Source organism: Capsicum annuum, chromosome 11 (genome assembly GCF_002878395.1).
Source record: "Capsicum annuum cultivar UCD-10X-F1 chromosome 11, UCD10Xv1.1, whole genome shotgun sequence".
Lineage (NCBI taxonomy): Eukaryota > Viridiplantae > Streptophyta > Magnoliopsida > Solanales > Solanaceae > Capsicum > Capsicum annuum.
Window position 1 is genome coordinate 44,140,086 of NC_061121.1, and position 13,335 is coordinate 44,153,420.

The window sequence follows — 13,335 nt, forward strand, 5'->3', positions numbered from 1 at the left end:
GATGACTTTTGGGGCTATAGAAACCTAAGGGTTGAATCTTAGTAGGAGGCACTAGGATTCGTTATTATACATGAGGATACCATCTTACAGGGTAAGTTTAGTTTTATGTGTATTTTTATATCCCCGACTCTAGAGTAAAGTGATTTTAGTTTATACCAGAGTGTATATAGTGGTTTGTAGACTTAGAGTAATGGCTTAAATATAAGAGGGAGATGATAGAATGAGTAACCAAGTCAAGTTTTCAGATGCTATTAGATGTGCCAGTAAAGTTGTGGAATTGGCCGTGAGAAAGAATGCTGCTCAATCTATTCTTATTTCAGCAGTTTACTTCAGTTATTCCGATAAATACTCATTCTTTAGGTTTCAGCTTCATTATCATTTCTCGTGTTCATGTATATGATAAGGAATCATGTACTCTCCTAGTTCCTAGTATGATGAATTCCCAATTTATTCAGCAGTCAAATTACTTTTCGTAAGTTATGAATTCTAAAAAATCAGGTAATGTAGTTCATGACTCTTGTGCACATGTGACATTCTTAATGATCAGTGAAAATTCAAATTTATATCAGCTACGTCCTTAGATTAGATCTCTTTAATGAGTTCATGTCGTGACTGCTCTATTCCTCACGCCTCAGTAAGGTATCAAGTTATGCTTAGTTCTCCCCTCATGTTCCGGATCTCGATATTCCAATTTTTCATTGACCTTTTCCCTTAGGTAGAGATAGTGATGATGAACAGTTGCGTAGATGGGAAAGAGTAAATATTTCTTGTTGATGAAAGATGGTTGTGTGCACATTTGAGTTAAGGAAGTAATTGTGGAGTAAGATGGAGGCCAAGTATTTGATATCTGTGAAAGTTAGTTGAAGTTTTTTGTGTTATATTTGGAAAAAATTATTGTGTGCTTGTTTTATGTAAGTCTATAAGTTGAAAGAATTTTGAGATGAAGTTTTGTGTATGGTTTGGTTAGTTGAGGATATTTTATGTGTATCATCTGAATAGTGTCGGGAAGTTGTTATGGATAGAAGTATTAGAGAATATGAGAAAACTGCTTTATGAGTGTTTGTTTAGAAGTGCATATGTGGGTATGAAGATAGGCTTGAATGTCATGTTTGTATACATACGGATGGATACTTTGAGCATTTGTGAATGTCTAATACGAAGTTGAAGGTGATTGTTGGAGTGGCAATAAGAATTATGCAGGAGATAAGGAATTATGAAATACAGGGTGTACTGAATTCATGATTCAGTCTAGTACTACAGTATTATGTGGTGTGTCTTGTGATTTTGAGTTAGGCTTGAAGATGGTGACGGGATTTAGTTTAGTTTAGACATTAGTAATGGAAATATTAGCGGATATGTGAGAAAAATAAGTTGAATCAAATGAGTATGGTATTTAAGAAGAATAGTATAGTTAAGGGATATTTGAGAGGTGTGCTAAGCTTGAAAGTAAGAAGTTGTATTGCCTAAGGCCTGGTAATTCTATCCTAGCTTATGAGTTATATATCTATATTCCATGTTATAGAGTAGTATCATTGTTGTTATTCCTTAGTTGGATGTATTGTGTAAATCATGTTAGAGATTCTTTGCTTCCTAATGCTACTAGGATTTTTTTAGAAAGGGTGTTGAAGAAATACTCCAGTTAAGTATAAATGTCTAGTATAATTCAGTTTAACAGTCAACCAGACAAGTTATGCTGGTTTTCCACCTTTTCACCCAGTCCTACTATTCGAAGTCTCAATTGTATGACCATCCCAAGAGATAATCTATTCCATCCATGTAAGTTGCGAATTCAGTTCATTCAAAGCATCATGTTTTAGATTCATCTATTTAATCAAGACTCAGTTCATAAGAGTTCAGCGCATAATCTCAAATTTTCCCAAGTATTTTAGCTCAAACAGTGTAATACCTTGATACTATCTAAGTCCATTTATCTCATGATTGATACGTGCATAAGTTATCACTTCTCAATTCAATATGTATGATTTGATCATGAACACTTCAGGGGAATCCTAAAATCTCAGCATGAATCATCTCCTTAAAGCAAGTAGAGTCAAGTCATGTCAGAATTCAGTTACATGCTAGAAGTTTAAATATTTCTGCTCGGCTATATCCCTTCTTAGAAGACATATCATGTCCACATTATTTCATACCTTTAAGAATTCAACATTCCAACCCATCATTCGGGGAAGACTGATCCCAAGGAGGAGATAATGTAACACCCCGCATTTTGGGCTAGAATGAAAACCGTTGTTTCTATGCATAGATGATCCAAAAGCCATAAATCCTATGCAAATTCAAAATGTTAATTAATTATGTAGTGTGGGAACCTATTTAAGCATGAATTGAGATCATAGAGGTCCCCAAACTCAAGGACGAGTTGAAAGCTTTCCTATTTTTCGAGTTTGAGTGAGTGTCAAAACTTGGATCAACTTCAATTGACCATACCTCTTTGTATATAACGAATTATAGGACCTACTATATATCAAATGAAATCTCTTCGGATTAGCTTTCTAACGATACCAATTTCATCAAAATCACATACCCGAGATAAAAGTTATAGCTATTTTTGTGACTGAGATAGTAGCATCGCGCGATTAGTGTGCGATGCATGCACCCAATTTCCAGGTACTATTTTCCCATTTTAAAGGGAAAAAGTGGTATTTTCAATCCCATATTCAGCCATAACACAGGATTAAATCCTCCAAATACAAAAAAACATTATTTTCTCTCAAGATCACCAAGAATACTCTTTAGGGTTTCAACCCAAAGATCAACATATCTCAAGATTTAACCATGGGTTTTCCTTAGTTCTTCAAGATTTGAAATCCCCATTATGAGTGCTATGATCTAGGGTGTATTTATAAGCCTAAGCACCATAACTTATCTATATTTTAGCTAATTTTAGAGAAAACGTGCCTAGTTTCTTATGTTTTTGCTCTACTTGTTTGTAATTGAGCTAACCGATGTGATTAGCATGATTTCAGGTATTAATTGAGTAGATGAAGACATAATGGGACTATGGAATGTGGATGGCATATGACATAAGAGAGAGTAGCAGTCTGGACCAAATGTGGCGCTTAGAAACTATGTCCAAGACTAGTTTGTCATTTATAATTAGTTCAAGGAATTAGGAGGCAATTATGACAGAAAAGATTATTGAAAGGCTTAATGCTGAATTTTCATTCATTATTGAACTATTCTCTATTAGTTTTTGAATGTAGAGTGGCGGCTTAGACTAGGGAGAGAGAAAAATGTTTTCTCTCTTATTTTGACTATTCACATACCAAGATCGCCTTCTAGATTTTGGTATGATGAATATATTTATCATGTTTTTCATTTTATTAATGAGTAGCTAAGTTCATTAGTTAGGATTATGGAAGCCTTGTAGCATACTGTCTATCACTTTGGGTTTTGAATTCATTATGAATTAATTTATTTATATCATACTCTTTTTGCTTATCTTGAATTCTCGTGGTTACAAACATAGAGGATATGCCTTAAAATACAACTTGTTCGAAAGAAAGGTTGACGTTAGGAAAAGAGTGTAGTGATAAGAAAATAGGATTACCAACCCCTATTACATAAGTTAATGCCTTAGCAGGATTAACTACTTGGAGATTTCATATTGTTTTTGGTAAACGCTTTTGATTTGAGAGAACTAAAGTGACATAGTCCTTGATGGTTGAGAAACAATAGGATTATGTTATTAAATACAATACGTTTCTCTGTAAGCACGATGCATGTATGAATTCGTAAAGCCCATAATTAGAAAGTATTGAAAACTACAAGGTGGACATATCCCTACCCTGCTATTTCTCTGAATTTGAATACTTCTACACATATTTTATCTTGTTAAACTCAAACCATTAATTTGTAAACTAAATCAAATTCCCCTTATTTATTTTATGAAAATGAAAGATTAAAAGTCAACTAATCTGCATACAACATAATTAGCACCATATTTCCTGTGGGATTTGACCCTAACCTAGTTAGGTTATATCTTTAACAGCGATCGCTTACTCTCTCATACGAGATGTGTAATTTGGGCATATCAAATTTTGGCATTATTGTTGGGGAATATGGTTGTTGATTGAGTTTATGTGTGTTATATTTCTGTTAGTCAAGTTTCTTAATTTTACGTTTAAGAGAGTTGGTTTGGAATTTTAGCCTACTTGCTTGAATTCCAACTTGTAAATATTTTTTTTGTTTTCTTTTATTTCCTGTGTTAGGTAGATTTTTATTTTAGTTTACTTATTACTATGGCATTGTGGGATGAGCATGAGCTTGGTGGTTGAAAATCTTATCTTAATGATCCATGGCCATATTGTTGGCAAGATTGTAGATATGCTCCCCGAAGAGAGATGTGTGCACCATCTTCATTCGACCGGGAGTATAATTGTTCTTTATGTGGGGGTCAAGATGGACATTGGAGTGATTTCCCTAATACCCTTTCCCTTCATTGCGCTAACCCAAATTCTAGTTTTTCTTTTGAGTTTAACAGGTCTTATGGTCATGAAAAGGAATAATAAAGCACCGGAAGGAGTTCCATTGTAGCTATGTTTCAATGAATGTTGGATCTCCAGGAAGAAACATATGATATAGTATGTGATATGCGTCAAGGCATAAGGCCAATCATTCATAAGGAGATGGATATAGAGGTCAATCATTCAAAGCACTCTTCTACAATATACTTAGATGATATCTTTTTTGTGGAATCATTTGACATAATGGAAGAGTGTGAAGATGAGGATCTAGAACCCTATATTTCTATTGAGCAACCCTCAGTGACTTTCCAACCAACCGAACCAACCATGAGAGATGATGCCAAGATTGAGGACTTGGTGCTAGAGGCAAAAGAAGAAACAAAGAAAATCTCTAATAAAGACTCTAGCCCAATTCTAAGAGAAGATGTTGAAAAGGTAAGTAAACGTGAGTGTGTAGTAGATAGTGTAAATTTGGAAGTAGAATTAGTTGGGCCTCACTCAAAGCATATTTCCACATTATGTTTAGATGATATCTTATCCGTTGAATTATCTAAAAAATAGTGGAAGAGTGTGAAGATGAGGACCAAGAATCCTATATTCTTTATTTTACACTTGATAAGCAACATAAAAACACACCTCACTTTAAGACTAAGTTGTTTACCATGCATCTTCCATTACTCAGTTTCTTAATTTTTGCACCACCCCCGTATGAGCGAGGCAAAAAGATGGATGCGATGCTGGGGTGAAATTCATATCCTCAAGGTGGAGGAAAAAGTTGATTGGGTCGTGCTGCGATACTAAATTAGGCGCTTGGTGGGAGGCAACCAATCCTTCTAATCATTTATGTTGTTTTTGAGTAAATGTAGGTGCATGAAGTACTAAGGAGGAGATTAGTACCAAATTTGATTTGAAATTGGGCTATGTCAATGGTGGGAAGTTTAGGAGAGATGGGAACATTACAGGTAAGTTGGACTGGTCAAATGTGTAAGGTTAAAGTATGATTCACATTAGAGTCATGCCTCGAATTATGTCAATCCGACCCAAAAAGTTTTGCGATGCAACTTTATTTTGTGACTTTAAATGAGGTATGTGGTGGTAGTACAGGGATCGGGCCGATAGTATCGGATATTGTTGGCATAGTATTGGATTTTAAGTGTACTATTGGGTGTGGCACTCAATTTCACTTGAATCTTGGTAAGGGCACCATTTAGCACTTCGCATAGGTGCATTGCTTCATACCAGAAAAAATAAGGGCATGTGTGCATCGCACACCTTTATGTGTGTGACCAAGAGTGCACCGCACATCCCATCGCACATGCTCAATGGACCAACTATGCAATGTGCAATGTGCCGCACACATTGATGTGTGCGATAACTTATTCGTCACACACTTTAACATGTGCGATAAGATTTGCATCGTACACCTAGATGCACATGCCCACTGCCTTAAGTCTGCGATACTTTATGCGATGTACACCTTGATGTCTGTGATAGGTAGTACGTTCCCACTTCTTTGCACAGGCTCACTGTCCCAAATGTGCGACAACGTATGTGACACACACTTTGAGATGTTCGATAAGATGTGCGTCGCACACTTAGTCCAAATAAGCCTAAAACCCCACTTCCAACTTTAACTTGGGTTAACCCGGCCCAGATTTTTATTCTTCAAATAGACTTCACACCCTAAATGCCTAAATTTATCCTTATTTCACCCTTAAGCCGTCCAATATTGATCTCTCACCATTCTCTTTGAACTTTAATAGTCTTCCATCTTCGAGGTAAGTCTTATTTTTTTTAATCCTTAGTTATTGTGACTCTATGTTATAGTTAATTGATTTCTTAAGGATTACAAATTAAATTCTTTCCATGGAGATGTTGTGAAACTGATGATGTTTTTTATATTTGGTATGGTTGAAAGTGTAGAGCATGATTCTGTTTAAAAAGTGCTTCATTGAAATAGAATTAGGGCAATTGAAATGAGTGAATTGTATTGCGAATAATATAGGTGCACCATACCAAAGTGTATGTCGGCGAAGTCTGAGTACCCAATAATAACACTTAATTGGTTTATACTAACAAATTAAGTATGGGGTGGTGACTACACCACCTTCATATTAATTGTAGTTAGTTTCATTATGTGTGGTTGATGTTGATGATATGATGAACACAGGAAAAATAGCTCTGATGATGATATCAATGAAGGTGGCATGACTCCTAATGTGGATGAGGAGTACTACTATCCAGGTTCTTTATCTTGTTATTTGTAATGGGTCCAGTGCTGAGCTTAAGTGTGGGGTGGCTTGTTACTTTGCTACTTGTTTTGTAAGAAAGTGGTACCTTCTCCTTAGCATTCTTCTGTGATAGGATTAGTTATTTTGTTTATTTTGTTTCTTATTAGATGTTTATTCTATTTAGTCACAATTAGTTGCTTTTCTCGATGATGGATGGATGACGATTGTCTTATGAGAAAATTAGTCATTTAATTGCATGTTACTGCTCTTCTGGATCATATGACATTATAACATAAGTATGTGATGGAGCATTACATTTGAAACACCTAGGCTCTAGTTGTGACTCTTGTTGTGATTGTTGGTTTTATTTGAATTCATGTAATTATTGGGTCGAGAATCTATAATGCTCCAAATTGAGTTGACCATGCGCCATGAGTGTGTAAGAATGTTGTATATTCCTTATTGCAACTGATGCTAGAACTTTCCTGGTGTGTGTGCACAGCGAAATAAAGATCGTGAGTTTAGGATATGATTTAGGCATTTCTTTGATAGCCATTGTTCATACCTTTTTTTTACCTACCTTTGTACATTATCTTAGCTATCCCCTTAGAGCCTTTAGCTTGTGCTTCTTTTAGCCTCATATGTAGACTATTCCGTTCTTTAATAGACCATAATTTGATCCAAAATTTCCTAAGCGCTTTAATGTAAAATCAATTTGAGTTAGGAGTTTAACAATTGGAGAAAAAAAGATGAAAATAATGCCCCAAAGTCTAGTTATTGGCGTGTGAAATTTATGTGGTTGGGAGAAGCAAAAATTATTGAAAAAAGTTCCAAATTTTATCCCGGACATGTTACAATGAACCTTTTTTGGCCTTTGTCCTTCTTGGACATTGTGTACCTCAACTAAGGCAAATCGCTTAAGTTGAGGGTGTCTATTATAGGGTTGCGTAATGTGAAAAGGGTGTAAAAATATATTTGAAAGGGTTGTATATGCCCACCATAGTGTTATTAGTTGGGTTAACGAGTTCGTGTGAAGAGCAAATATGTGAAGATAGCAGAAGTGGAAATTTGTTGTTAGAGATTGGTCTTAGTTGCATAATGTAGTGTATTAAAGCGCTTAGGGAAGATAGTCACTATTTCTGGCAAAAGTAGTTTCTACCCATCCTTTAGACTGCATTACAACCCATAAAAGACCTATTTGATCCTAATCTTAGCATTCTGGTATTAGTGGAGTATTACACTAAGGGCAAGCATATGGTCATCAGTTATAATTTGAGAATTCTTTGTGAGAGTTATCGCAACTTGATTCTTGTTACCCATTTTGTTAGAAATTTCATGATTGTGAGTGATTATGGGTAACTTTCTTATTGTGAGGGCACATGGTTGATGAAGGTTGGGTAATTTATATGATATCTTTGCTTAAATTGTATGCATGAATTTTCCAACTTAATGAGTCTATTCTTAAGGGTAGGTTGTCTCTAATAATGATTCTTGAATCTACTTCTTCTTCATAATTGTTGTGTGAAACTATTTGAGCATCTTTTCATCCTTTGTGGGTGCTAAGGCTTGTGTAGTATGCATAAATGGATATGTTGTTCGAGGACGAACAAAGATTTAAGTGTGGGGTGGTGATCTAGGGTGTATTTATACGCCTAAGCACCATAACTTATCCATATTTTAGCTAATTTTAGAGAACAAAGTGCCTAGTTTCTTATATTTATACTTTACTTCTTGGTAATTAAGCTAACCGATGTGATTAGCATGATTTCTGGTATTAATTGAGTATATAAAGACATAATGGGACTATGGAATGTGGATGCGATATGACACAAGAGAGAGTAGCAGTCTGGACCAAATGTGCCGAATGTGGCGACTATAAACTATGTCCAAGACTAGTTTGTCATTTATAATTAGTTAGGGACTTAGAAGGCAATTATGAGAGAAAATATTATTAAAAGACTTAATGCTGAATTCTTATTCATTTTTGAATTATTATGTGTTAGTTTTTGAAAGGAGAGTGGAGGCTTAGCCCGGGGAGAGAGAAAAGCGTTTTTTCTCTTATTTTCACTATTCACAAACCAAGATCCTCCTCTAGTTTTTGGTATGATGAATATATTTAGGATGTTTTTAGTTTTATTCATGAGTAGCTAAGTTTATTAGTTAGTTTTATGGAAGCCTTGTAGCATACAATCTATCACTTTGGGTTTTGAATTCATTATGCATTGATTTGTTTATATCATACTCTCTTCGCTTATCTTGAATTCTCGTGGTTGCAAACATAGAGGCTATGCCTTAAAACGCAACTTGTTCGAGAGAAAGGTTTATGTTCGGAAAAGAGAGTAGTGACAAGAAAATAGGATTACCAATCCCTATTTCATAAGTTAATGACTTAGCAGGATAAACTACTTGGAGATTTCGTATTGTTTTTGGTAAACGTTTTTGATTCGAGAGAACTAAAGTGAATTAGACCTTGATGGCTGAGAAACATAAGGATTATGTTATTAAATACAATACGTTTCTTTGCAACCATGATGCATGTATGAATTCGTAAAGCCCATAGTTAGAAAGTATTAAAAACTACAAGGTGGACATAACCCTAGCTTTCTATTTCTATAAATTTGAAAACTACTACACATATTTCATCTTGTTAAACTGAAACCATTAATTTGTAAACTGAATCAAATCCCCTATTTATTTTATGAAAATGAAAGATTAAAAGTCAACTAATCTGCATACAACTTAATTAGCACCATATTCCCTTTGGGATTCGACCTCTACCTAGTTGGGTTATATATTTGACAGCGACCGCTTACTCTCTCGTAAGAGAGATGTAATTTGGGCGTATCAGGCTACAAGAAGCACCCATCAATCATATGTATAGCATCCCAAAAGCTAAATTTCATTCAAAATCTTCTAATTTAAGGTACGTGGGATTTTCCTAAAATCACTTGGGCATAGAAATCTTCTTTTAATTATGCAAAAGGTTTAGAAATCATGATTTTAGGAAAATGATTTTGGATTTATGATTATAAACATGTTTTAGAAGCCTTGATGATATTGTTTTGGTCTTTGGGCCTTCCCCCAAATTGATTTGAAATTATATATATATATATATATATATATATATTGAAAAACATGATATGAAATTCTTTATGTATTGTTATAGTTGTATTATGATTTTTATTTCAAAAGAGAGGGTAGTTATGTTGATAAATGTTCAAAATATTCATATAACAAAAGAGTGCATGATTTTTCCAAAAGCATATGCCACCATATGTTTGTAGGATTCTTGCATAGTTTTGACTTTTGTTTTGGAACATCAAATCTCTTACACTATTTGTATGTTTGGGTGGTCTGAATTCAATTTTCATGAAAGAATCATGAATGGTACAATGTGGCTCAGAATTAGGACTTGCAAGTCTTGGTGTGACGACACCAACTCAGATAATGCCATGGTAATTCAGAAAAGAATAGAATGCATGTTTGAAATTAGATTTTCAGATTTTAAAACTAGTATGATGCATGTTTCAGAACAGACTTAAATTGGGTATAAAGAGATCTTAGGTGATTCCCCAAAGAAGGAACGAGTTCAGATAACTCATTGTCCAAAAGCGTGATTTGCCAATCCGGGTATATTATTATATGTTGGGCTAGTGCCCTGTGGCGTATTAGAATCAGACACTCCAACCCTTGAGGCATACTTTGGTTGGGGGCTACCCCGCCGAGTCAATTACAGATTCCATATAGCCCGTGAAATATCAGACTTGTAGGGAAATGCCACCTATCTTAGAAGTAATTCAAAGATCAGAAACTGCAATGACAGAAAGGTTTTATGTTTTCAAAAATGCCCAAGTGTTTAGAAATGATATCTTCCAGGATGTTTATAACTAGCTCTCAACTATTTTATTTATATAAAAGCTTTATTTTGTATTTCTCTATGCACCAGTACAATTGTATTGAACTCTATACCTCCAGGGTCTAAAGCTCAATTCAGAATCCCTGCTAAGCCATAGAGTTTTCAGACAACAATGATGTGTGAAACTGGTGATCCTTCTTTATTCCAGAAGGTTTATTCCTTTCAGATTATGTTATTTATTTTGGTTTTGGTCCACTGGGGTCCTTGTCCTAGTTTCAGACAGTTGTTATTTTCAAATGTAGTAGAGATTTCACAGACTTGTTCAAACATTGTTGAGTTATTGTTGGACTTTACTTTCACATTATAAATTGAGTTCAGACTTATGACCATGATTCTGCTTCAGTATGTACTTTCCACACTTCCTATTTGTATATGAATGGTGTGTAAGATTACAAGTTAGAAGGGCTCTCAGGCCTTCATGGTTCGTGATATCTGTCATGGCCAGGCCCCAGTTTGGGTCGTGACAAGTACTTGGTAAATGATCAATCAAAAAGGATTTACTGTTTTCATATATTCTCACCTTGAAACTTCAGCAAGTTCTTGTTTGTGCAGCATTTCGAGCAAGTTGTAATCCAATTTGGAAAATCGAAGCAACACATTATTTTTTGTTTCCTGCTGTCGTAGATAGATGAGATGAAGAATTGAATCTCAATTCGAGGAATACCTTTGTGCAAAGATTGCTCAAGGGCATGTGTCACTTGCTCCTTAAGAGGAGAGTTCAAATGTGGAGTTGCGGACTCAAGATGAATAGTAGAGAAAGGAAGTGTGTCTTCTAAGATGTCTTCACTGTGAGTCCTTACATGTGAAGCTTCATAAAGCTCAATAATCCTAAGACATCACTAGCAAGAGACTCCTTGAATTTGACATTTCCATCTAAAAATTTTCTGAAATTTTCTGATTTTCAGGGAAAAATACACAATATTAACCTTCATATTAAATAGATTTGTACATATATAACTATAACAACATTGAATTTGTACTTGAAGAGGGACTTACTTAGAGTGATGTTGTAACCATGTTGTCTGAGCAATTGAAATTGAAGAGCACAAGTGCATACATCATTATTGCCATTGTCCTCAAAGTTTGAATTTTCATTGTAAATCTGATCCAAGATGTCATCAATTTCTTTGTCAAAGTGATAGGCTATGCCAAGGAGTTCAATAGTGTCAATCAGATTCAATTTGTCAGCCAATTCCTGTCCGGTAGCTAACAACATAATCCTTGTTTATTCCTTCAACACATCAATCTCTTAAGCATCTTTTGTATAACCTAAAAATATATTCAAAATCCAAAAGAAATCGAACTATATTGTCTAATAAAAGCAAAGAACTAAGAAGATACTACGAATTATAATAATTAATTACGTGATAGTCGATGGAGAAGGAAAGGAAAAGATCGCTCCATAGACTTGGAGAGAAGTTGGCGATGGGTGAATGATCTCTTCTTCAACAGTATTTCAAACTACAGCTGAGGCCATTGTTGCAACAATAACAAAGGTGAAAAACACCTTGCAATAGCAGAATGAGCCTCCTCATACATTTTAATCTTTTTTCCTGAAGTTGCCTCACTTGACCTTATACAGGAACATATATTTGTATGATACCTTTAAAAACTGATCATACGAGTCAATTATGTGAGAAACTGGCAAATCATTTTTTTAATCTTTTCCCAGTTGCCCCACTTGACCATACAAGAACATATTTGCAAGATACTGAACAGGCAGCTAGCGCCTTTAATTTTATTTCAAATACCAAAATCCACCAAAGGTTTGGTAGGGGATGTTAGATTATCATTTCTAATTAATATATGTTTAAGTAGCACTAGTTGTTTTTATGATATGTTAAAGAGATTCTTATCTATGTTCCCTTAAAACCTCATCAAGATACAGGTGGAATATATTGTTATACATTAATAGACACTCAGATTTGGCTTCAGCTTTCTTACATCGTCAAGTACCATATATTCTTCGTCCATCATACACTATTATTCGTTACTTGAAGTGCCGTAGGACAAAAAGTAAACACTATCAATTAAAAAAGGGCAGTTCGGTGACTAATTAATATCCTGCTATATGAAGTGTCTGAGAAAGAGTTGAATCACGAGGGTCTATTATGCGTAGCTTTACCTTGCATTGAAAGATAAAAATTAAACGCAACCCTAAAATAATGTCATTTTTGCTAATGGACCTATAGGTCAAAAATGCTCCAACTTAGTAGGAATTCCAAGGTGGCACCTACTAATTAATAAAATCAATTCCTCTTTCATGGACAAACCAAGATGATGAGTCCAAAAAAGGAAGAAAAAAAAGTAGCCACCCTATTTGCTTTTATATGAGAGTAGGGCATAAGAATAACCATACTATTAATGTTGACCAATTATCAATACTATATTTGTTTCTACATATCCAATTATTTGCAAATCAAACCAGGAACCTATATAAGAGCATATGCAACTGAACTTTGAAGAATCACCAAATACAGAACTGACTAACTCTCCCAAAATGTAATTCTTCACCTTGGCTTCCATCTTCCTTTTTCAATCATTCCTCTTTTTGTTAACAAAATGGAAGAACTCCAAAAGCCGAACCAAAAGATTGCCTCCAGGTCCATGAAAACATGGCATATGTATGTTGCAAGTATTCTGAAAAATATACGTGGCACACTTGTGTGATTCCTATTGCAACCACCATGAACAGAATACCAGG

General features: G+C 34.8%; 1 pseudogene; it reads right to left on the reverse strand.

Moving 5' to 3' along the window:
* Positions 1-12,108, reverse strand: part of LOC107847107 — a 36,411-nt pseudogene extending 24,303 nt beyond the window's left edge.
* Positions 12,109-13,335: the final 1,227 nt, after the last annotated feature.